The sequence below is a fragment of the Nicotiana tabacum genome, chromosome 6 (genome assembly GCF_000715075.1).
Source record: "Nicotiana tabacum cultivar K326 chromosome 6, ASM71507v2, whole genome shotgun sequence".
NCBI classification, from domain to species: Eukaryota; Viridiplantae; Streptophyta; class Magnoliopsida; order Solanales; family Solanaceae; genus Nicotiana; species Nicotiana tabacum.
In genome coordinates, this window is record NC_134085.1 from 91,602,488 (window position 1) to 91,607,827 (window position 5,340).

Here is a 5,340-nt window from a genome sequence, read left to right on the forward strand (position 1 = left end):
TTAATCAAGCAATTAATAGTTGATAAAAGAATATCAAATGCCATATATATTTTATATCAAAAAACGTTCACAAAAATATATTCAAATCATCAAATATGATATTGGATCTAAGACATATCTACTATATCCCTAACACATATATACAAAAAAAAAGAAGAGTAAATGTCAGCTCAAAAAGTTGCTATCTGATATCATTTTTCCATCTTTTTCTCAGCTGGTCATAGCTTACAACGCTCCTAGGTCAATGTCGCTGCTTCTAACGACCTAACTATTGGTGCAGCTACATATGTTGAAGGGCAGTTAGTTAATCACCCTTCGCAAAAAAGTTACTTATTATATTTACACATATGTATTAAACCTTGAATATTCTTAACAAATTTTCTGCCTTTGCCACTAAGCCTTGAATAGTCACGGGCACTGCTGACATCTTTCAAAGGTCCAGTCCACAATTCGAACCAATGTCTTAGACGTTGATCAACCTACTCTAATGCTAATTAATATAGACTGAACATGAGAGCTCAACCCAAAAAGCTCGTCTATCATAGGTAGTTACAGATACCTGTGCTAAGCACAGGTCCAACAATGTATTCGTGACAGACATGATTTTGTTATCTATATAATGCAACGACAGATTTTCCTTTGTTGCACTTGAATCTCAATTCCTTTGTGCTCTCGTACATACAAAATTATAAAGAAGAATTAAAAATACTAAAACTAACAAGTAATATTATGACCGTACAAAGTTACCAAAATATTCAATTCAAGTAGTTGGCTTGAGATCTCAGTGGAAAAAAAATCTCTTCCTTTATTAGCTACAGTAAGAATGTCAGCACCAATTGACATCAGTTTAGAACACCTTGATCATCAAAATGCTTAAAACCTCTTCTTTTCCTCTATTGACAAAAACTCAGGAATCTCTTCTTTTCCATTAGTGGTTTTGTAGTAGGCTTCTCTTCGGAGTTTCTTTAGATCGTGTTGCTCTTCACTGCTTCTTGTAATTCCACATTGTAACCAAGAAGAGGATAAAGAGCAAAGAGATAATAAAAATATATGATGTGTTTGATTAACATGGAAAATCATATAATTGGTCTTCCCTGAAAGTTGTATAACGAAAACTAAGAGGAGTGCCACCAAGATCTTATTAATTCAAGCCTGCATAAAATAAATTTTTTCTTTATCATTGATCCCAAATACGATAAAAACTATAAATATCCAAGCCTTCGATTAAATATAAGACTATGGGAACTCTCTAAAAGAAGTGCCAATACAGCAGCACTCTAAAAGGCAAATTAAAATAAGAAAACAAATATTTATTTAAATAATTCGATTCATGTCTAGCAAAAAAATTTCAAACATATGATTGAAGACAATAACCTTGAGACCATGAGCTTTGTGATGTTATTATGCATGAGTTAAACAGTCATAGCCGGAGCCACAGAGTCAGAATAACCATCACATATGTGTATCAAATATCAACCATGGGTCGAGCCAGTAATAAATCTTTTCTTGAATAGCCTAATGCTTCATGTCATATATAACTCTTAATGCATGCCATGGTTCTTTCATGGTGTACTACATAAGCTAATCAATAGATAATAACTTCCTGATCATCAACCAGCTCGCTTAAAATTTGTCAAGGCCTTATTTTTTAGAGACCGTTAAGACCTTTTTTAACCAGGTATTAGTCTTTAAATCAGCAGTAAGTTCAAAATTACTATCACATTACCTCATCTCAATGTGAATTCTCCCATTAAATGGTTTGGTCGTATGCACTACAATGTTAATCCCCAAATAACAGTTTATCTCAACCAGTTACAAAGTGAGAAGAGTAATCCAATATTGGATATATTCTTATTATAACCAGAAAGGATGCATGCAATGAAAAAGATAAGTTCTCTGCAACTTTGATTAAATATAAAATATTGAGTGAAATAAATTTATCTGGCAATTAGGTGCATCACCTTGCACAGACATCATTGTCACTACTACTTATAAGGTGCATGAGACACTAAAAAGGGGAAAAAAAGCAATTAGCAAAAGCTTTCCACAAGAAATCATCATTTATTATCCTTGAATCATGAGTCTGTAATTTCTGAAAAATAAATAACAGGGGAGCGACTAACTAAATATAAATCATCTAAACGAAGAAAAATGGTAATTATATATGCAAAAATTGCTTTAATTCCAGGTCTGCAATAAAATCAGAGATGAGTTGAGATGGAAAAAAGTTAGCATTCAATATGCTAATATTTGAACTTGTACTTGATTCGGTTAAACTACTGAGGACATCCGTTCAAATAGTATTTATCAAATTTAAAAGATAAAATAACTAAATACATTTAATGAACATTAATATAAATCAAGAAGATTGCTTTGATTTGCACAAATTAGTAAACGTGTGCTTGTGCATGTGCTTGCCTTAGGAATGCATTTGTTTTGTTTTCCTTTTCTTTTTTGCTTATCCAATTGTTGCATTCATCATCACGTACTTATTTTATTTGTCCAAAGAGATAGCAATTATTTTAAAAATAAGACCTGCCATTATTTTACTCAAATAAAGTAATATGCTTCAACAATACCCAATATTCTAGTAACAATATCTCAGGCATCAATATATACCTTTAATTCTTTACATATTGTGTGCGACACATAAATAGCGGGCGCTCTCAACTAACAGAGCAATCCATACTCCACTATTCTAAGTAATCCATCACCCAGAAATACAGAACATTGAAGAGCTTAGCCATTTTGCTCTTTTTCTGTATTCATATACCTCATTTTTTAAATTCCCTAGAAATTTGATGCATTGACTCATATCAAACTTTTAAACACCTAATAATTTAACTGACTTTAAAATGTTCCCTTTTAGTAAAACATCAATTCATGTCCTACAACATTTAATCAAGTTCATGAGTAAGCCATAAATAAGTAACCTTATACCTAAGAGATTGTAGAAAAAGCACATGTGCAATCTAATTACACATCAGAGAGCAGTATGACAGGAATAGCACATCTAAGCTGAAAATTTGATGTTACTTGAACAAATGAGAAGATACTATCATGAACCATAACTTTTGACATTTCAGGTGAATTAGGAATTAAAATAGATATCTAGCCAAAAGAAAAAACTAACCAATCAATCTTATGCCTAGTAAATCCCAAATAAAAGATGGTGAATGACAAAAATATAGCAACCATGAGTAACACACTGGTAGCTGCATAAAAAATTAGAAGAAAACATATATACCTGTGACTCTTAATTAAGTTCATGCTAATTAATTAACTCCAACTCACACCAATCACCACTGCTCCATGAAATATCTCATCTCAAAAAGGCTAGAGTGGTGTCCTACAAATTGAAACTTTTATTACCATTGTGAATTAAAATATTTCACCAAGCGGACAATACATGTTAAATCATGCATTTAGTTCATAATGCATCTAAAGTAAAGTAATATTTGAAGCACTACCAGATTATGGATATATTTATAAAATTGGATCATCAAAATGCTTTTATCTGAAGAACTCGAGAGAATATATTCAAGTATTATACTGTAAATAGATGTTTCTCTTACTTAACATTACTATTTGTTTACTGTAATTAGATGAAGAAGAAGAAAGAAAAAATAATTATTTATTGTTTCAGGCATACCATCAAACATCATGGATGCATCAGTGTACAAAGGGAATTAGGTTTGCTTACCGAAAAATCAGATTCCGTATTCATTAATTATACATAAGCTTGCACCTAGGCATCGATTTTCACATATGCAGAAACATAGATCATGCACCCCAAGCATTTCATTCCTAAACATCTATGTGAAAAGAGGTAAAAATAGTGGCATGCACATAAAACATAAACCAAAAATTTTCCACATAAGAGGAAAACTAACTAAAAAATATTTACCAAAATTCCATCGCAAAGGAATTAGTGCAAAAAGAAAACAAAGAAAGAAACATGAAAAAACTCACCGCAAATCACAGGCATAGAAGAGCCGAAGAGATGAAAAGAAAGAGCAAATGAAAAATCTAGAAATCAAACAAAAAGATAAAAGTGAGAGGGATGAAGTAAGAATGAAGAGAAGCTGAAATAAATCCGGAGTAAAGCACAGTACAAGCGACTATTGAGTGCAAATCTAATTATTTGCAAAAGGTGTGGCCTACCTGAGAAATTTACAGAGCAAAAACGCACTTTCAGATTAAAGAACCAAGAAACAGGGATGATATCAAAATAGAAGTGAAAATGGAAAATAGTTGTCTCACTAAAATAAAAAAGCTAGCACGTGTAAGGAAATAATAAGGACTGTAGTTGAAGAGTAAAGTTCCAAAATGACCATGACAAATACTAATATTTACTAAATTGCCCCTGTTCGTACACCCAAATCCCATTTATAAATAATAGTAATATATAGAAGAGTCCATTCAACCAATAAAATTATTACTGTTTAAGAAAAAAAACTAGGGACTCAATTGGTTCACACATGCAAGGCCGACTGTTAGTTACTAGTAGGGTTGAAGTTCACAATGACCTTGAAAGGAGTTGATATTAAACTTTTGACCTTTGGTGCATGTCACGTGGCGAATAAGTAAAATTACAAGTTTATCAAGTTTTTTTCCATAGACAAAATTTTTAACTTTTGACTAAAGGCCAAAAATTAAAGACCAACCCTTGTGGTGCCTTATTTCTGCCATTTTCTGTACTAATGGAGTAATACAAGAGACCTTTAAAATCAAAAGACCAAAAAAACGTGGAGCCCAAGGGAAGAAAGTGTTGTCCATATCGGGCCTCACAAAGAACAGGGAAGTGTACGGTTGGCCACTAATAACACATATATTTATTTTTAAGCGACCGTTTAAAATGTCTTTAGTCTTTAGCCACTGCTTTAATAAACTTTAATTGCCCGGACGAAAATACCCTTCTGCTCATATCCTTAACTTTTGTACTTAACTTCAGGACTACATGCCCTTAACTTTTGAACATGGAACTCTAAGTTCAGGACTTCAGGACTACATGTCCTTAACTTTTGAACCTGTAACTCTAAGTTCAGGACTTCATGACTACATGTCCTTAACTTTTGAACTTGGAACTCTAAGTTCAGAACTTCAAGGCTACATGTCCTTAACTTTTGAACTTGGAACTCAAACTTCAAGGCCAAGCGTCCTTAACTTTTGAACTTGTAAGTCAAAGTTAAGGACCTATTGTCCTTAACTTTTGAACTTGTAACTGTAAGTTAAGGACTGTTTGTCCTTAACTTTTGAACGTGTAACTGTAAGTTAAGGACTGTCTATCCTTAATTTTTGAACTTGGAAATCAAAGTTAAAGACCTATTGTCCTTAACT

General features: G+C 32.4%; 1 long non-coding RNA gene across 1 annotated transcript; it reads right to left on the minus strand.

Moving 5' to 3' along the window:
- Positions 1-708: 708 nt before the first annotated feature.
- LOC107770870 (uncharacterized) lies at positions 709-4,291 on the minus strand. The gene is made up of 4 exons (XR_001644697.2): positions 4,165-4,291; positions 3,973-4,029; positions 3,248-3,349; positions 709-1,152 (listed from the first exon to the last, which is right to left on the minus strand). It is a non-coding gene; the product is annotated as an uncharacterized LOC107770870 (long non-coding RNA).
- Positions 4,292-5,340: the final 1,049 nt, after the last annotated feature.